Genomic DNA, 21,518 nt, shown 5'->3' with positions numbered 1-21,518 from the left:
GCAGCTCTACCCGCTGCAAAGACCACCTCCCTCATAAGTGTAACCTCATAAGCTCTAGGAGCAGAATTAGGCAATTCGGCCATTCGGCCCATCAAGTCTCCTCCACCATTCATCATGGCTGATCTTCCTCTCCTCTAAACCCCACTCTCCTGCCTTCTCCCCATAACCCCTGACACTCGTACTAATCAAGAACCTCTCAATCTTTGCCTTAAAAATATCCATTGCTGGTGTCCACAGCTGATTGTGGCAATGAATTCCATGGATTCACCACCCTCTGACGAAAGAAATTCCTCCTCATCTCCTTTCCAAAGGTGCGTCCTTTTATTCTGAGGCTGTGCCCTCTGGTCCCAGACTCACCTACTGGTGTAACATCCTCTCCACATCTACTTTATCCAAGACCTGTCACTCTTCGATGAGTTTCAATGAAGCTCCCCCCCCCCCTCATCCTTGGCCTCCACAGCCATCTGTGGCGATGAATTCCACAGATTCGCCTCCCTCTGACGTAGTCTACCCCCTGCCACTGGAAACAAACTCAAATTAGAGCTCAATTTATGGATGTTTTTAAAAAAAATCCTTATCTGCTCAGAACTGTTTACAATCTGTGTTCTAGGAATAGACTGTCTGAATCTTGGCAGCTCCAAACACTGACGTTAGCCACAATTAACTGCAAGTTATTCCAGCTCATGTAAAGCTAGCCAGTACAGAGCGGCACGGTGGCGCAGCGGGTAGAGCTGCTGCCTCACAGCGTCAGGGACTCGGGTTCGATCCCGACTACGGGCGCTGTCTGTACGGAGTTTGTACGTTCTCCTCGTGACCTGCATGGGTTTTCTCCGAGATCTTTGGTTTCCTCCCACACTCCAAAGACGTGCAGGTTTGTAGGTTAATTGGCTTGGTGTAAATGTAAATTGTCCCTAGTGTGTGTAGGATAGTGTTAGTGTGCGGGGATCACTGGTCGGCGCAGACTCGGTGACCTGAGGGGCCTGATTCTGTGCTACATATCTAAACTAAACTAAAATCTAACAATTTCTCTTGCCCAGGCCAGAGGATTAAATTCCGTCACTGAATAGCTGTCACAGGAGTGACACTCCCCAGGTACATCATCAGTTGGAGATAAGTACGGACTGCTGGAGTAACTCAGCGGCTCAGGCAGCATCTCTGGAGAGAAGGAGTGGGAGACGCTTCTGGTCGAGGCCCTTTCTCACCCAGTCCTTCTCTCCAGAGATGCTGCTTGACCCGCTGAGTTACTCCAGCATTTTGTCTATCTTCGATTTAAACCAGCATCTGCAGTTCTTTCCTACACACTTGGGGGTATGTCATTCAGATTTGCTAAGCTGGAAGGAATGAAGAGAAGATTTACGAGGATGTTGCCGGGATACGAGGTCCTGGGGTATAGGGAGAGGTTGGGCAGTCTAGGACTTTATTCCTTGAAGCGCAGGAGGCTAAGGAGTGCTATGATGGAGGTGTAGAAACTCATGAGGCGAATAGATAGGGTGAAGCAGATCTATTCACACTTAACGCTGCCTCAGAAATGCAACCAACACATAACCAAAAACGTCCCACCTCCATCATTCCCTCTTCTCCCCGCTCCCGTCCGGCAGAAGGTACAGAAGCTTGAAAGCGCGCACCACCAGACTCAGGAACAGCTTCTTCCACTCTGTTATTAGGCTTCACCGTCCCTTCCATAAGCTAGAGTACTGTCCGATTCACCTCTACCCCGTTGCGGACATTGGACTTTGTCTGTGGAACTGATGCGCTACGATGCTGAGAACTATATTCTGCACTCTGTATCTTCCCCTTTGCTCCACCTGTTGTAGTTGAGGTTGACTTGGTTGTATCTATGCATGGGAAACCTGATCTGTTTGGACAGCATGAGAAACAAAGCTTTTCACTGTACCTCGATCCACTTGACATTAAGAAACCTAAACATAAACTCTTATAAAACTCCTTCCTCTCTGCTCCAACCTAGCCCTCTTGTTTTATGGTAAACTTACCATGGGAAAACCATTCCGACTATCTACTTACTCTATGTATGTCTCTCACAACCTTATACACTTGTTTATCTACCTAAAAATATACCCCCCACCCAGCAGCATGGAATGTGACCTCAATACCCTCACAAACAGGTTAGATTGCACTGGCCAACAAACCATCATCAGGGCGGCACGGTGGTGCAGCGGTAGAGTTGCTGCCTCACAGCGCCGGAGACCCGGGTTCTATCCCGACTACGGGCGCTGTCTGTATGGAGTTTGTCCGTTCTCCCTGTGACCAGCGCAAGTTTTCTCCGGATGCTCCGGTTTCCTCCCACACTCCAAGACGCACAGGATTGTAGGTTAATTGGCTTGGTAAAATTGTAATGTAGTCCCTAGTGTGTGCAGGGTAGTGATAGTGTGCAGGGATCGCTGGTCGGCGTGGACTGGGTGGGATGAAGGGCCTGTTTTCATGCGGTATCTCTAAAACAAAACTAAACTAGATTAGATTTGGAGCGAGACAATGCTTGGTAATTTTATTTTGTTTTTATTGACACCACGCGGTGTCAATCCCCCACACACTAACACTACCCTACCCTACACACACACTAGGGACAATTGACATTTGTACCAAGCCAATTAACCTACAAACTTGTATGTCTTTGGAGTGTGTGAGGAAACCGAAGATCTCGGAGAAAACCCACGCAGGTCACGGGGAGAACGTACAAACTCCGTACAGACGGCGCCCGTAGTCGGGATGGAACCCGGGTCTCCGGCGCTGTGAGGCAGCAACTCTGGAGGCCAGTTCGTTGGATGCTTTCAAGAGAGAGCTGGATAGAGCTCTTAAGGATAGCGGAGTGAGGGGGTATGGGGAGAAGGCAGGAACGGGGTACTGATTGAGAGTGATCAGCCATGATCGCATTGAATGGCGGTGCTGGCTCGAAGGGCTGAATGGCCTCCTCCTGCACCTATTGTCTATTGTCTACCACCGCGCCACCGTGCCTCCCCACAACAGACAAACTTGGAAACTCACAGTCAGCATTTCTGCATAAACATTTGGTCGGGAAACTAGTTACGTAAATAACAAAGTATTCAAACACAGAATTTATACAGCCCAGAGCAAATATCGCCAGTCATATTTTCCATGTGAAGTGTTGAGCAACGTTTGACATATTACCAACATTAAACAACAAAAACACTGTTGGCCTAGTTGTTTTTTTAATCCACAGTACACCCTTATGAAGGATTTGGATTCATTCCACTGCCCCATATATGGGAAATGTGGAAGCAGAAAGACAAGTTATTGCCACACATTTAAGTTTACATTTATTATTGTCACGTGTACCAAGTCTCAGCGGAAAGCTCGGCTTAGAATGCTGTCCAAACATATTAGATCATACTTGATTGTATGTACGTAGGTTGATATCTGTTCTGGAAGGGTCCCAACCCAAAACGTCACCTATCCACGTTCTCCAGAGATGCTGCCTGGCCCACTGAGTTACTCCAGCACTCTGTGAAACGTCACCTATCCATGTTCTCCACAGATGCTGCCTGACCCGTTGAGTTACTCCAGCACTCTGTGAAACGTCACCTATCCATGTTCTCCACAGATGCTGCCTGACCCGCTGAGTTACTCCAGCACTGCGCTTTTTTCCCCCTCTGTTATCAGGCTTCTGAACGTCCCTTCCATAAGCTAGGGTACTGCCCGATTCACCTCGACCCCATTGCGGACATTAGACTTTGTCTGTGGAACTGATGCGCTACAATGCTGAGAACCATATTCTGCACTCTGTATCTTCCCCTTTGCTCTGTCTGTTGTCCTTGAGTTTGGCTAGATTCACAAAGTGCTGGAGTAACTCAGTAGGTCAGGCAGCATCTGTGGATAGTCTGAAGAAGGGTCCCAATCCGAAACATCACCTTTCGGCGTTCTCCAGGGAAGTTGCCAACCCGTTGAGTTACTCCAGCACTTTGCATCTCTTTTTGTAAACCAGCATCTGATCAGACGATGTGAACCAGATCAGATAATACTATCCATAAATACAACCAAGTCAAGCTCAGGTACAATAGCAGAGCAAAGGGGAAGATACAGAGTGCAGAATATAGTTCTCAGCGTTGTAGCGCATCAGTTCCACAGACAAAGTCCAATGTCCGCAATGGGGTAGAGGTGAATCGGACAGTACCCTAGCTTATGGAAGGGCCGTTCAGAAGCCTGATAACAGAGGGGAAGAAGGCACAGTGCTGGAATAATCCAGCAGGTCGAGCAGCATCTCTGGAGAATAGACAGATAGACACAAAATGCTGGAGTAACTCAGCGGGACAGGCAGCATCTCTGGCGAGAAGGAATGGGTGATGTTTTGGGTTGAAACCCTTGCAGACTGAGTCAGGGAAGAGGAAGATACAGAGATATGGAAGGGTAAGGTGTGAAAATGAAACAAAGGTGATGCTGATCGAGGAACGTAGAATAGACCATTGTTCGCAAGGAGCAGGTAACAGAAAAGCAAACAGAGATAAAACGTAATCGAGGACAGTCAGACTGGTCTGGGAACTGGGAAGGGGGGGAGGAGGGGCGGAGAGCAAAGGTTACTTGAAGTTAGAGAAGTGAATATCTCTGGAGAACTTGGATAGGTGACGTTTTGGGTCAGGCAGAGGGGAAGAAGCTGTTCTTGAGTCTGGTGGTGCATGTAGAGGCCTCTTGAGTATTTCATGTTTCTCTTTGTCCAAATCATTGAGGAAGTTACTGGGTACGAGCAGCGATAGGTAACTGCAGGGGAAAAACATGCCTCTCCGTCATCGCCTTTCACTTCCTCTGGAAAACCCAGGCTGATGAAATGTGATCACTTTCAAAGTAAGGGAAGTGACGAAGTGTTTGCGTGGAGCTGGCTTGTTTTAAGTCAAGAGTCTTTAGAGACGCAGCGCGGAAACTGGCCCTTCAGACCACCTCGACCAGTGATCACCCCGTACACCAACGCTATCTTACACACTCAATTAACCAACACACCTGTGCGTCTTTGAAGTGCGGGAGGAAACCGGAGCACCTGGAGATAACACAGGTTGTCACAGGGACAATAGACAATAGACCATAGGTGCAGGAGGAGGCCATTCGGCCATTCGAGCCAGCACCGCCATTCAATGTCAAGTCAAGTCAAGTCAATTTTATTTGTATAGCACATTTAAAAACAACCCACGTTGACCAAAGTGCTGCACATCTGATTAGGAAAAAAAAAAGATGGTTTGTTGGCCAGGCAAAACAACAGCTATTGGGCTGTTCCAGACAGGAAATAGCTTGAAATTCCACAATCACTTAGTTTCGGACATCAATCAGTCATTTTAGACAATAGACAATAGGTGCAGGAGGAGGCCATTCGGCCCTTCGAGCCAGCACCGCCATTCAATGTGATCATGGCTGATCATTCTCAATCAGTACCCCGTTCCTGCCCTCTCCCCATACCCCCTGACTCCGATATCCTTAAGAGCTCTATCTAGCTCTCTCTTGAATGCATTCAGAGAATTGGCCTCCACTGCCTTCTGAGGCAGAGAATTCCACAGATTCACAACTCTCTGGCTGAAAAAGACTGAAAATGGAGAAGGTAACGTACTCTGTACAGACAGCATCCAAGGTCTGGACCGAACCCGGGTCTCTGGCGCTGTGAGGCAGCACATCTACCGCTGTGCCACCATGTTTAGCTGTGATATGTATCGGCAATGGGACAACAACATTCTTACTTGTCATAGCTCAATACAACAACACAGAGATAATATACAATAATCTAATACAATAAATCAGTCATCGTAGGCAACCATAATAATGCACAACTCAAGTCTGCACAACCAAATACACGGCCCACGACAGGACATCGTTGGTGAGGTTAGTGTTGTGCAGTGTTCAGGTGTTTAGAGGTGGAAAGAGTTACAAAGGGCGGGGTGAGGGTGTAGAGGAAAGAGACAAACTTAGAGTCAGAGTCATACAGCACGGAAACGGGCCCTTCGGCCCATCTGGTCCACACTGACCAAGATGTCCCATCATAGTCCCATTTGCCTGCGTTTCGCCCATATCCCTCGAAACGTTTCCCATTCATGTACCTGTCCAAATATCTTTTAAATGCTTAATGGAGCAGTCTGGAGAAAAGTCTCGACCTGAAACGTCACCCATTCCTTCTATCCAGAGATGCTGCCTGTCCCGCTGAGTTATTCCACCATTTTGTGTCTATCTTCTTTAAAGTGGGGTTATAGTACTAGCCTCCGCTACCTCCTTCCATAGTCCCACCACCCTCTGTGTGAAGTAGTTGGCCATCACGTTCCTATTAAACCTTGCCCCTCTCTCCTTAAACCTCTGTCCTCTGGTTTTTGATTCCCCTATTGCGTGCATTCACCCGATCTATTCCTCATTACTTTATACACCTCTATACGATTAGCCCTCGGCCTCCTGCCCTCCAAGGAACTTCATGCTAGGTCCATGCACCTCCACAATCCAGTAGAAGATATTGAGAATTCTTCAGACTGAAGAAGGGTCTTGACCCCGAAACGTCACCCATTCCTTCCCTCCAGAGATGCTGCCCGTCCCGCTGAGTTACTCCAGCTTTTTGTGTCTCTCGTCTGTTTAAACCGGCATCTGCAGTTCCTTCCTCTACAGATCAATACATCCTTTAGTTCCTTTCCCCTGAATCAATTACTATAACATTAAAAAAACACCTGGACAGGTGTATGTTATTACACCTGCATCAACTACCTCCCTGAGCAGCCTGCTCCATGTACCCTCCATCCTCAGTAAGTAAAGGGTTAAATGTAGAGCTCTCTCTCTCTCTCTCTCTCTCTCTCTCTCTCTCTCTCTCTCTCTCTCTCTCTCTCTCTCTCTCTCTCTCTCTCTCTCTCTCTCTCTCTCTCTCTCTCTCTCTCTCTCTCTCTCTCTCTCTCTCTCTCTCTCTCTCTCTCGCTTTCCTTCTCTCCACCCTCCCCCTCTCTCATTTCCTCTCTCCCCCTCCCCCTCCCCTCCCCCTCCCCCTCCCCTTCCCCTCTCTCTCTTTTTTCCACTCTCTATTTCACTCTCTCTTTTTCCCTTTCTCTCTCTCTTTCCTTCCACTTCCACTTCCTCTTCCTCTCTCTCTATTTCTCTCTCTCTATTTCTCTCTCTCTATTTCTCTCTCTCTATTTCTCTCTCTCTATTTCTCTCTCTCTATTTCTCTCTCTCTATTTCTCTCTCTCTATTTCTCTCTCTCTATTTCTCTCTCTCTATTTCTCTCTCTCTATTTCTCTCTCTATTTCTCTCTCTATTTCTCTCTCTATTTCTCTCTATTTCTCTATTTCTCTCTCTATTTCTCTCTCTCTCTCTCTCTCTCTCTCTCTCTCTCTCTCTCTCTCTCTCTCTCTCTCTCTCTCTCTCTCTCTCTCTCTCTCTCTCTCTCTCTCTCTCTCTCTCTCACTCTATCACTCTATCTCTATCACTCTATCTCTCGAGCGGCTGACGAAAGCAACTGGTGGAAAACAAGCACAGATTTTCCACGCTGGGAATCAATGGAAGCTTTATCCCATTGGCTGTCTAATCTGCAGGCTGGGATGGACAAAAGGCTGTGTTGTGCCTTTGAGCGTTACAGTCTGTTTGTGGCATCGGCCCATCGAGTCCACTCTGCCATTCAATCATGGCTGATCTCTGCCTCCTAATTCAATTTTAATAATAATAATAAAAAATGTATTTGTCATATATAGGTTGGCACAGGATCAACGGTACAATGAAATGTATTTGACAAGACAATGGGTCACCTCAGCAGTAATATTCCAAGGATAAATAAGATTAAAAATGACATTAGTAAGGTAAAAAGACAATATTAAAAATAGGTAAAAAGACAATATTAAAAATAATCAACATATATGATTTGAAATGTGTTGATGAGTTCTTTGCCGGCCTTCTCCCCATAACCCCGTTCTAATCAAGAAGTTGTCTATCTCTGCCTTAAAAATATCCACTGACTTGGCCTCCACAGCCCTCTGTGGCAATGACTTCAACACATTAACTACCCGAAAGGTTTCGACCTGAAACGCCACCTATAACATCAGGGATTATGGGGAGAAGGCAGGAGAATGGGGTTAGGAGGGAGAGATAGATCAGCCGTGATTGAATGGCGGAGTAGATTTGACGGGCCTAATTGAATAATTCTGCTCACATCACTTATGACCCATTCCTTCTCTCCAGAGATGCTGCCTGACCCGCTGAGTTACTCCAGCACTCTGTGAGAGGAAGATAGACACAAAACGCTGGAGTAACTCAGTGGGACAGGCAGCATCTCTGGAGAGAAGGAATGGGTGACGTTTCGGGTCGAGACCCTTCATCAAACATTAGCGGAAGGTTTTTGCGGTCAGCGATGGATTGCGGCCGCTCCACATTTAACAGGGGTGGCAGCAGCAGCTGACTCCCAACTTCTGCTGTAATCCCTTCTGCTGGACGTTTTGTTCTTCATCGCCCCACAAACACGCTCCCCCTCCCTCCCCTGCAGGAAACAACGAAGGAGAAGCTAACAGAGTGAGTTCCCGCCATCGAGTGGAAACAAAACCTCCATATAAGGCCAGGCAGGTTCCGGCACAACAAAAAGCCAGCTGTCGGCATCAGCAGCAGCTGTAAACACCACCTGGAGGCAGATCGGCCGAGAAATCTATCTGGCCTCCTTGGAGCCCGCAGAGAGCGCCTGTAACCAACAGAGGAGCAAGGAAGGCTTTGTCTGAAGAAGGGTCTCGACTCAAAACATCACCTTATTCCTCCCCCCCCCCCCCCCGAGGTGCTGCCTGACTCTGGGTAAAAAGACTGCGCATTCTCCCTATCGATTCCCCTCGTGATTTTTACACAACTTTATAAGATGGATGTCAGGGGTTATGGGGAGAAGGCAGGAGAACGGGGTTGAGAGGGAAAGATAGGGCGGTTATGATTGATATGATGCACGGAGTAGACTTGATGGGCCGAATGGCCTAACTCTGCTACTATCACTTATGAACATGTGAAGATCGCCCCTCAGCCTCCTGCACCCACAAGTTCAGAAGTCATATAAGCAGAATTAGGCCATTCAGCCCATCGAGACTACTACGCCATTCAATCATAGAAACATAGAATCTAGGTGCAGGAGGAGGCCATTTGGCCCTTCGAGCCAACACCGCCATTCATTGTGATAATGGCTGATCATCCACAATCTGTAACCTATGCCTGCCTTCTCCCCATATCCCTTGATTCCACTAGCCCCTAGAGCTCTATCTAACTGACACCACTGATGTCAGGCTAACTGGTCTATAATTCCCCGTTTTCTCTCTCACTCCTTTCTTGAAAAGTGGGATAACATTAGCTATCCTCCAATCCACAGGAACTGATCCTGAATCTATAGAACATTGGAAAATGATCACCAATGTGTCCACGATTTCTAGCGCCACCTCCTTGAGTACTCTGGGATGCAGACCATCAGGCCCTGGGGATTTATCAACCTTCAGTCCCATCAGTCTACCCAATACTATTTCTTGCCTAATACAAATTTCTTTCAGATCCTCTATCCCCCTAGATCCACTGTCCTCTAGTACATCTGGGAGATTGTTTGTGCATTTCTTAGTGAAGACAGATCCGAAGTACCTGTTCAACCCTTCTGCCATTTCCTTGTTACCCATAATAATTTCACCTGTTTCTGCCTTCAAGAGACCCACATTTGTCTTTACTAATCTTTTTCTCAACATATCTAAAGAAGCTTTCACTGTCCTTCTTTATATTCTTGGCCAGCTTCTCCTCGTATTTCATCTTTTCAGCCCCTATTGCCCGTTTTGTTACCTTCTGTTGTCCTTTGAATGTTTCCCAATCCTCTGGCTTCCTGCTACTCTTTGCTGTGTTATACATCTTTTTTTTAAGTTTTATTCCATCCCTAACTTCCTTTGTCAGCCCCGGTTGCCTCTTGCTCCCCTTGGAATCTTTCTTCCTCTTTGGAATTAAATGATCCGACATCTTCTGGATTATGCCCAGACATTCCTGCCATTGCTGTTCCACCGTCATTCCTGCTAGGATCCTTTTCCAGTTGACCTTGGCCAGCTCCTCTCTCATACCTTCATTGTTCAACTGCAACACTGACACTTCCGATTTAACCTTCTCCCTCTCAAATTGCAGATTAAAACTAATCATGTTATGGTCACTCCTAGCGGTTCCTTTACCACGAGTTCCCTGATTAAATCTGGTTCATTGGACAACATTAAATCCAGAATTGCCTTCTCTCTGGTAGGCTCCAGTACAAGCTACTCTAAGAATCCATCTCGGAGACACTTTACAAACTCCCTTTCTTGGGGTCCAGAACCAACCTGATTTTCCCAGTCTACCTGCATATTGAAATCTCCCATAACTACAGTGGCATTACCTTTGTTACATGCCAGTATTAACTCCTGCTGCAACTTACTCCCTGTATCCAGGCTACTGTTTGGGGGCTTGTAGATAACTCCCATTAGTGTCTTCTTGTCTTTACAATTCCTCATTTCTATCCACATCATGGCTGATCTATCTTTCCCTCCCAGCCTCTTCCCCCTGCCTTCTCCCCATAATTTATGACCGTTACAGATCACGAATCTGTCAAACCTCCGCCTTAAAAATGCACAATGCTCCAAGGGATACAGTCCTAGCCTGTTCAACCTCTCCCTGTAGCTCAGGCCTCGAGAGCAGCTTCAAATATTCTCCTTGCACACTGTGTAGGAACAGCAGATGCTGGTTTAAACCAAAGATAGACACAAAACGCCGGAGTAACTCAGACTGCTGGGTCTGAAAAAGGGTATCGACCCGAAACGTCACCCATTCCTTCTCTCCAGAGATGCTGCCTGTCCCGCTGAGTTACTCCAGCACTTTGTGTCTGTCGTTCGCCTTGCACATCCCATTTCTGGGGGTGCCATCACACACTTTTACTCTTCAGATTACTCTACAATCTTGCACCATTCTGCTGAGTTGCACTGAGTGTTATTGAGTCACAGAGTGATACAGCGTGGAAACAGGCCCTTCGGCCCAACTTGCCCACACCGACCAACAATGTCCCAGCTGCCTGCATTTGGCCCCATATCACTCCAAACCTGTCCTATCGATGTACCTGTCTATCTCTGGCAGCTCGTTCCATACACCCACCACCCTTTGTGTGAAAAGGTTACCCCTCAGATTCCTATTAAATCTTTTCCCCTTCACCTTAAACCTTTGTCCTCTGCTGTTGTGTTTATTTGTTGTATTTGTTATTATTGCTTACTCTGTGAACTTCCTGTGAACAAGGCACCCTGATATAAAAGACAATAAATTAACCTGAATCCAATTCTGAATCTGCCGATGTTCAATTGTTCAGTTCATTGAAAACTGAGGTGGAGAGATTTTCTCGGGGAATGAAGGGGTGAGGTGGGAGTGCAGGAAAATAGAAAAAAAAAGACACAGTTCTGGAGGGGGTCAGCGGGTCAGGCAGCATCTGTGGAGAACATGGATAGGTGACGTTTCACAGAGTGCTGGAGTAACTCAGCGGGTCAGGCAGCATCTGTGGAGAACATGGATAGGTGACGTTTCACAGAGTGCTGGAGTAACTCAGCGGGTCAGGCAGCATCTGTGGAGAACATGGATAGGTGACGTTTTGGGTCGGGGGCCTTCTTTGGGAAATTGGGGCTGAGGACAATTATCAACCATGACCTAGATGAATGGTAGAACGATGGGCTGAATGGCCTTACTTTGCTCCACTTTGCCAAGGATACCTCAGCGTTAATCTGTTGCTAGGGCCCTGACTGTCTAGCTTTGTCCGTGTTGATGCTGCTGACACTTCTTCAGAAGGAGCAAAGAAGATTAATTGGTTCTTGTGCAAACTTTGAAGCGTAGTGAACACTTGAGAAATAATTCATCATAAGGTATTTGAATGTTTCGTAGCAGGTGGTAACTTGTTCATGCACAACTTCATGACAACAATGGGCCTGTGCAGGCAAGGCAAGGCAAGGTGACGTTGGCTCAGTGAATAGGGCGGGAACTGGGCAGTGTGGAGTTCAGAGTGTTGACAGATTTTAACAGAACAACTTCTTCCCTTGCACATTCTCCCTGTGACCGTGTGGGTTTTCTCCAGGTGCTCTGGTTTCCTCCCTCACTCCCGGCGGCACGGTGGCGCAGCGGTAGAGTTGCTGCCTTACAGCGAATGCAGCGCCGGAGATTAAGGTTCGATCCTGACCACGGGCACCGTCTGTATGGAGTTTGTACGTTCTCCCCGTGACCTGCGTGGGTTTTCTCCGAGATCTTCGGTTTCCTCCCACACTCCAAAGACGTGCAGGTTTGTAGGTCAATTGGCTGGGCAAATGTAAAAATTGTCCCTAGTATATGTAGGATAGTGTTAATGTGCGGGATCGCTGGGCGGCACGAACCCGGTGGGCCGAAGGGCCTGTTTCCGCGCTGTATCTCTAAATCTAAAAAATAAAAATAAAAATCTAAAAGACGTGCAGGTTTGTAGGTTAGTTGGTCTCTGTAAAACTATTGTCCCGAGTGTGTGTCGGATAGTGTTAGTGTGTAGGGTGGTTGCTGGTCGGCAGGGACTCGGTAGGCCGAGGGGCCTGTTTCCACACCGTGTCTCCAAACTAAAACAAAATACACTAAACCTTCTAAAACAATGTTTGGAAACACAGTTAAACAGTCTCGCAACAGGCTATAATTGAATAAAACCTGTTCCATTCTTGTAAAGAGAGCATTTGTTTATCCAGATAGATCCAGTTCCTTAGGCACTGTTGCCGAGTGAATTTCTGAGCATTTGTCTTGGTTTGATTTAGGTCAGACTCTCCCAGGAACACGTCATCAAAGGCCCATTACTACCTTCAGCTGAGATGAACGTTTCTGACAGTGCTAGAGGCTTATCGGAGTAATGGGACTGCAGATAGACACAAAAAGCTGAATTAACTCAGCGAGTCACACATCATAGAATCACAGAGTGATACAGCGTTCAAACAGGCCCAACTTGCCCAACATGTCCCAGCTACACTAATTCCACCTGCCTGCGTTTGGTCCATATCCCTCCAAACCTGTCCTATCCATGTAGCTGTCCAAATGTTCCCTAATCGTTAGGATAGTCCCTGCCTCAACTTCCACCTCTGGCAGCTTGTTCCATACACCCACCACCATTTATGTGATAAAATGACCCCTCCGATTCCTATTCAACCTTTTCCCATATTTCCCAGTGCATAGAAGTTCATGGCTCAGGTGTGTGTTGTGCAGTGCTCAAGAGTCTGATGGGAGTTTGGAAGAAGCTGTTCTTCAAGCTGCTGGTCACGGTTTTCAGGCTCTTGTGCCTTCTTCCTGAAGATAGGAGCATGGTCAGAGACATTATAAAGTGAATTAAGGTACAAAATACCTGACAGAGATATGCTGGAGCTGAATGATTGAAGGGTGGCGCGGTGGCACAGCGGTAAAGTTGCTGCCTCACAGCGCCAGAGACCCGGGTTCCATCCTGACTACGGGTGCTGTCTGTACGGACTTTGTACGTTCTCCCCGTGACCTGCGTAGCTTTACCCCGAGATCGTCAGATTCCTCCCACACTCCAAAGACGTGCAGGTTTGTAGGTTAATTTGCTGGGTACAAAATGTAACATTTTCTCTAGTGTGTGTAGGATAGTTTTGGTGTGTGAGGATCGCTGGTCGGTACGGACTCGATGGGCCGAAGGGCCTGTTTCCGCGCTATATCTCTAAACTAAACTAAAATGAATGGAGGGTCTCGACCCGAAACGGCACCCGTTCCATCTCTCCAGGGATGCTGCCTGTCCCGCTGAGTTACTCCAGCATTTTGTGTCTGGATCTTTGGTTTAAACCAGCATCTGGAGTTCCTTCCTATATTGTTTAGAACTGAGATGAGGAAAAACCTTTTCAGTCAGAGAGTTGTGAATCTGTGGAATTCTCTGCCTCAGAAGGCAGTGGAGGCCAACTCTCTGAATGCATTCAAGAGAGAGCTAGATAGAGCTCTTAAGGATAGCGGAGTCAGGGGGTATGCGGAGAAGGCAGGAACGGGGTACTGATTGAGAATGATCAGCCATGATCACATTGAATGGCGGTGCTGGCTCGAAGGGCCGAATGGCCTCCTCCTGCACCTATTGTCTATTGTCTAAAATGACTGATTGATGTCCGAAACTAAGTGATTGTGGAATTTCAAGCTATTTCCTGTCTGGAACAGCCCAATAGCTGTTGTTTTGCCTGGCAGTTAGCAAAGTTAAAAGCTCTGTCTGATGGCTGCTTCCAGTAATTGTGGGTGTGATAAGCTGTCACTTCTTGTTTTGGTTGTAGGTTTGCCAAATATAGGAATCTGTGTGAACAACAGCGACTGACACAAAGACCAGAAAAACACGTTTGGCTCTTCAGAGTTTTGCTCTTTCGTAACTATGGAGTTTCACCGAGTGGAATATTTTCTTTACGACTTTCTCCTCTGGGCTCTTTCTGGGAAATTATAAGTTCATAAAAGTGATAGGAGCAGAATTAAGCCGTTCGGCCCATCTAGTCTACTCTGCCATTCAATCATGGCTGTTCTATCTCTCCCTCCTGACCCCATTCTCCTGCCTTCTCTCCGTAACCCGTGACAACTGATCTCAGGAAGAGTAGCAAAGTCGGTTTGGCTAAAATCAGCGGCTAATTAAGGGTAATTCTGCACAGAATGGGGCATCTTATTTTTTAGATTTTTAGATTTAGAGACACAGCGCAGAAACAGGCCCTTCGGCCCACCGGGTCCGCGCCGCCCAGCGATCCCCGCACACTAACACTATCCTACACCCACTAGGGACAATGTTTTACATTTGCCCAGCCAATTAACGTACAAACCTGTACGTCTTTGGAGTGTGGGAGGAAACCGAAGATCTCGGAGAAAACCCACGCAGGTCACGGGGAGAACGTACAAACTCCGTACAGACGGCGCCCGTAGTCGGGATCGAACCTGAGTCTCCGGCGCTGCATTCGCTGTAAGGCAGCAACTCTACCGCTGTGCCACCGTGCCGCCCCCTATGAGCCTGGCGAGGGGAAGCAGATTCACATCCAATGCTCAAATATATAACAATGATGAGAGGCATAGATAGGGTAGACAGAACCAAGAGTGGCAATGCCAATGACTAGAGTGCACAGCTTTAAGTGAGAGGGGCAAAGTTCACAGCCCAGCGGTATGAATATTGATTTCTCTAACTTCAAGTAACCCCAGCATTCCCTCTCTCTCTCCCCCTCCCCCACCAAAGTCGCACCAGCTTCTCGTTCTCACCCAACAAACAGCCAACAATGGCCTGTTTCCTTTATCATCGTTACTTTCTTGCATATCTTACATTCATTGTTCTTTATCTCTCTACATCACCGTCTACATCTCTCGTTTCCCTTATCCCTAACTAGAGGGCGGCACGGTGGCGCAGCGGTAGAGTTGCCGCCTTACAGCGAATGCAGCGCCGGAGACTCAGGTTCGATCCCGACTACGGGCGCCGTCTGTACGGAGTTTGTACGTTCTCCCCGTGACCCGCGTGGGTTTTCTCCGAGATCTTCGGTTTCCTCCCACACTCCAAAGACGTACAGGTTTGTAGGTTAATTGGCTGTGCAAATGTAAAAAATTGTCCCTAGTGGGTGTAGGATAGTGCTAGTGTGCGGGGATCGCTGGGCGGCGCGGACCCGGTGGGCTGAAGGGCCTGTTTCTGCGCTGTATCTCTAAATCTAAAATCTAAATCTAGTCTGAGGAAGGGTCTCGACCCTGAAACGTCACCCATTCCTCCTTTCCAGAGATGCTGCCTGTCCCGCTGAGTTATTTAGTTTTGTTCAGTGATACAGTGTGGAAAGTGGCCCTTCGGCCCACTGAGTCCACGCTGACCAATGATCACATACACTAGTACTATCCAACACACTAGGGAAAATTTACAGAAGCCATTTAACCTACAAACTGGTACGACATTGGAAGGTGGGAGGAAACCAGGGCACCCGGAGAAAACCCACGCGGTCACATGGAGAACGTACAAACTCCGTGCGGACAGCACCCGTAGTCAGGGTCTCTGGTGCTGCAAGGCACCAACTCTACCGCTGTGCCACCGTGCCACCGTGCCACCGTGCCACCCTTCCACCTGCCTGCTCACAGTCCATGTCCCTCCGTTCTCAAACATTTATGTGTTCCTATCCAAAAGGCTTTAAAATGCCAGCGTTTTATCTCTTGTGCAATCTTTATAAACAAACTACAGCTGGATAAAGTTAGATAATTAAATAGCTTTGCTGTGGCAAATAAGTTAGAAGAAACATCCCACCATTGGAATGTGACTATTTATTTATATAGTACTGTTGGCGTTAATGCTGTTACAATTTTTCAAGTGTTTGTCTAGACTTGGTCTCATACTCTCTGGGCTCTCACAAAGGACCCACACATCAGCTCACAAAGGGCCCACTATCCTCGTAGAAACGAGGAACTGCAGAGGCTGGGTTACAGAAAAAGCCACAGAGTGCTGGAGTAGCTCAGCGGGTCAGGCACGTTCTCTGGAGAACATGGATAGGTGAAGTTTCGGGTCGGGAGAAGTCTGAAGAAGGGTCTCGTCCTGAAACGTCATCTATCCACCCGTGATCTCCAGAGATGCTGCCTGAGCCGCTGAGTTACTCCAGTGCTTTGTGTCTGTTTAAGGTATATCTGATCTATTCTTGTGCTGGACAGTTGTCTGGTCTGTGTCAAAGAGTCATACTGCATAGAAACCTATCTTATCGAAACATATAAGATTATTAAGGGGTTGGACACGTTAGAGGCAGGAAACATGTTCCCAATGTCGGGGGAGTCCAGAACCAGGGGCCACAGTTTAAGAATAAGGGGTAGGCCATTTAGAACGGAGATGAGAAAAACTTTTTCAGTCAGAGAGTCGTGAATCTGTGGAATTCTCTGCCTCAGAAGGCAGTGGAGGCCAAGTCTCTGAGAGCTAGATAGAGCTCTTAAGGATAGCGGAGTCAGGGGGTATGAGGAGAAGGCAGGAACGGGGTACTGATTGAGAATGATCAGCCGTGATCACATTGAATGGCGGTGCTGGCTCGAAGGGCCGAATGGCCTCCTCCTGCACGTGGGCACGAATGACGTCGGGCGGAAGAGGAAGGAGGTGCTACAGCGGGAGTTTAGAGAGTTGGGAAAAACGCTGAGAAGTAGGACGTCAAAGGTAGTTATCTCTGGACTGCTACCGGTACCTCGTGCTGGTGAGGCCAGGAACAGAGAGATAGAGTGTATGAATTTATGGCTGAGGGACTGGTGCAGAGAGCAGGGATTTAGATTTCTGGACCACTGGGATCTCTTCTGGGCTAGGGGTGACTTGTACAAAAGGGACGGGTTGCATCTTAACAGCAGGGGGACAAACATTCTGGCAGGCAGGTTTGCTAGTGTGACACCTGTGGCTTTAAACTAAGTAGTGGGGGGGAGGGGTTAACAAATTGTGAATATGAAGATGAGGTAAAAGGGAATACAGGAGATATTGCAAAAGACTCTCGGAAGAATGGGAACAGAAGTTCTAGAGCGGAAAAGAAATTAAGGGCAGGGCCAATTGTGAACGATGTGAGAGGGGAGGTAAATACAGAAGTTAAAGTGTTGTACTTAAATGCGCGTAGTATAAAAAATAAAGTGGATGAGCTTGAGGCTCAGTTAGTCATGGGCAAGTATGATGTTGTAGGGATCACTGAGACATGGCTACAAGAGGACCAGGGCTGGGAACTGAATATTCAGGGGTACACAACGTATAGAAAAGACAGACAGGTGGGCAGAGGGGGTGGGGTTGCTCTGATGGTAAGGAATGATATTCATTCCCTTGCAAGGGGTGACATAGAATCAGGAGATGTTGAATCAGTATGGATAGAAATGAGAAATTGTAAGGGTAAAAAGACCCTAATGGGAGTTATCTATAGGCCCCCAAACAGTAGCCTCGACTTAGGGTGCAAGTTAAATCAGGAGATAAAATTGGCGTGTCAAAAATGTAATGCTACGGTGGTTATGGGAGATTTCAACATGCAGGTAGACTGGGAAAATCAGGTTGGAAATGGACCCCAGGAAAGAGAGTTTGTAGAGTGCCTTCGAGATGGATTCTTAGAACAGCTTGTACTGGAGCCTACCAGGGAGAAGGCAATTCTGGATTTAGTGTTGTGTAATGATCCTGATCTGATAAGGGGACTAGAGGTAAAAGAGCCATTAGGAGGCAGTGATCACAACATGATAAGTTTTACTCTGCAAATGGAAAGGCAGAAGGGAAAATCGGAAGTGTCGGTATTACAGTATAGCAAAGGGGATTACAGAGGCATGAGGCGGGAGCTGGCCAAAATTGATTGGAAGGAGGCCCTAGCAGGGAAGACGGTAGAACAGCAATGGCAGGTATTCCTGGGAATAATGCAGAGGTTGCAGGATCAATTTATTCCAAAGAGGTGGAAAGACTCTAAGGGGAGTAAGAGACACCTGTGGCTGACAAGGGAAGTCAGGGACAGCATAAGAATTAAGGAGAGGAAGTATAACATAGCAAAGAAGAGTGGGAAGACAGAGGATTGGGACTCTTTTAAAGAGCAACAAAAGTTAACTAAAAAGGCAATACGAGGAGAAAAGATGAGGTACGAGGGTAAACTAGCCAATAATATAAAGGAGGATAGCAAAAGTTTTTTTAGGTACGTGAAGAGGAAAAAAATAGTCAAGGCAAATGTGGGTCCCTTGAAGACAGAAGCAGGGGAATTTATTATGGGGAACAAAGAAATGGCAGACGAGTTAAACCGTTACTTTGGATCTGTCTTCACTGAGGAAGATACACACAATCTCCCAAATGTTCTAGGGGCTGGAGAACCTAGGGTGATGGAGGAACTGAAGGAAATCCACGTTAGGCAGGAAATGGTTTTGGGTAGACTGATGGGACTGAAGGCTGATAAATCCCCAGGGCCTGATGGTCTGCATCCCAGAGTACTTAAGGAGGTGGCTCTAGAAATAGTGGAAGCATTGGAGATCATTTTCCAATGTTCTATAGATTCAGGATCAGTTCCTGTGGATTGGAGAATAGCAAATGTTATCCCACTTTTTAAGAAAGGAGGGAGAGAGAAAACGGGTAATTATAGACCAGTTAGTCTGACATCAGTGGTGGGGAAAATGCTGGAGTCAATTATAAAAGACGAAATTGCTGAGCATTTGGATAGCAGTAACGGGATCGTTCCGAGTCAGCATGGATTTACGAAGGGGAAATCATGCTTGACAAATCTACTGGAATTTTTTGAGGATGTAACTAGGAAAATTGACAAGGGAGAGTCAGTGGATGTGGTGTACCTCGACTTTCAGAAAGCCTTCGACAAGGTCCCACATAGGAGATTAGTGGGCAAAATTAGGGCACATGGTATTGGGGGTAGGGTACTGACATGGATAGAAAATTGGTTAACAGACAGAAAGCAAAGAGTGGGGATAAATGGGTCCCTTTCGGAATGGCAGGCAGTGACCAGTGGGGTACCGCAAGGTTCGGTGCTGGGACCCCAGCTATTTACGATATACATTAATGACTTAGACGAAGGGATTAAAAGTACCATTAGCAAATTTGCAGATGATACTAAGTTGGGGGGTAGTGTGAATTGTGAGGAAGATGCAATAAGGCTGCAGGGTGACCTGGACAGGTTGTGTGAGTGGGCGGATACATGGCAGATGCAGTTTAATGTAGATAAGTGTGAGGTTATTCACTTTGGAAGTAAGAATAGAAAGGCAGATTATTATCTGAATGGTGTCAAGTTAGGAGGAGGGGGAGTTCAACGAGATCTGGGTGTCCTAGTGCATCAGTCAATGAAAGGAAGCATGCAGGTTCAGCAGGCAGTGAAGAAAGCCAATGGAATGTTGGCCTTCGTAACAAGAGGAGTTGAGTATAGGAGCAAAGAGGTCCTTCTACAGTTGTACCGGGCCCTGGTGAGACCGCACCTGGAGTACTGTGTGCAGTTTTGGTCTCCAAATTTGAGGAAGGATATTCTTGCTATGGAGGGCGTGCAGCGTAGGTTCACTAGGTTAATTCCCGGAATGGCGGGACTGTCGTATGTTGAAAGGCTGGAGCGATTGGGCTTGTATACACTGGAATTTAGAAGGATGAGGGGGGATCTTATTGAAACATATAAGATAATTAGGGGATTGGACACATTAGAGGCAGATAACATGTTCCCAATGTTGGGGGAGTCCAGAACAAGGGGCCACAGTTTGAGAATAAGGGGTAGGCCATTTAGAACGGAGATGAGGAAGAACTTTTTCAGTCAGAGGGTGGTGAAGGTGTGGAATTCTCTGCCTCAGAAGGCAGTGGAGGCCAGTTCGTTGGATGCTTTCAAGAGAGAGCTGGATAGAGCTCTTAAGGATAGCGGAGTGAGGGGGTATGGGGAGAAGGCAGGAACGGGGTACTGATTGAGAGTGATCAGCCATGATCGCATTGAATGGCGGTGCTGGCTCGAAGGGCTGAATGGCCTACTCCTGCACCTATTGTCTATTGTCTATTGTCTATTGTCTATTGTCTATTATCTATTATTGTCTATTAAACAGCCAATTAAACTATAAACCCACACATCATAGAGTCATAGAGGAATACAGCATGCAAACAGGCCCTTCAGCCCAACTTACAAATGCCGACCGTGATGTCCCATCTACTCTAGTCCCACGTGCCAATGCTGGATCCACATCCCTGTAAACCTCCTCCTCCTATCTTTGTTCTATGTATGGCTGTGCCTCACATTTGGAATGCAGTGTTATTTGTTTAGAAACGTCTAAAGGTTTAATCTGTTATGACGCAAGATTGGTTTTGTGTTAGTTGGTAATCTTTAGATGTTAGAGATACAGCGCGGAAACAGGCCCTTCGGCCCACCGAGTCCGCGCCGACCAGCGATCCCCGCACACTAACACTATCCTACACACACCAGGGACAGTTTACAATTTTACCGAAGCCAATTAATCTACAAACCTGTATGTCTTTTGGAGAGTGGTAGGAAACCAGAGCGCCCGGAGAAAACCCACGTGGTCACGTGGAGAACATACAAACTCCATACGGACGGCACCTGTAGTCAGGATGGAACCCAGGTCTCTGGCGCCGTGAGGCAGCAACTCTACCGCTGCGCCACCGTGCCGGTCAATAACAACTTTTATGGACAGAGGCACATGGAACTGCAGATGCTGGAATCTTGAGCAAAACACAAAGTTCTGGAGGAACTCAGCAGGTCAGGTTGCATCTGTGGAGAACACGGATAGGTGATGTTTTGGGTCGGGACCTTCTTCAGAGGGGGGAGGGGAGGGGCAGAGGGGAGGGGGGGAGGGGCAGAGGGGGGGGGGAGAAGCTGGAAGAGAGGTTACTGGGCCCTCTGTAAATTGCCCCTGATGTGTAGGGAGTGGATGAGAAAATGGGATACCATAGAGCTCGTGTGAACGGGTGTTCGATGGTCAGCATGGACTCTGTGGGGCGAAGGAAGGGCCTGTTGTATCAATCAATGAGAAAAAAGAAAAAATGTATTTTTTTCCGAAAGAGAGACATTTAAGAAACTGCGGTGTCGCAGCGGGTAGAGCTGCTGCCTCACAGCGCCAGAGACCCGGGTTCCATCCCGACCACGGGCGCTGTCTGTACGGAG

The sequence above is a fragment of the Rhinoraja longicauda genome, chromosome 24, assembly GCF_053455715.1.
Source record: "Rhinoraja longicauda isolate Sanriku21f chromosome 24, sRhiLon1.1, whole genome shotgun sequence".
NCBI lineage: Eukaryota > Metazoa > Chordata > Chondrichthyes > Rajiformes > Arhynchobatidae > Rhinoraja > Rhinoraja longicauda.
The sequence above is the reverse complement of the archived record's forward strand: the minus strand, read 5'-3'. Positions refer to the sequence as shown.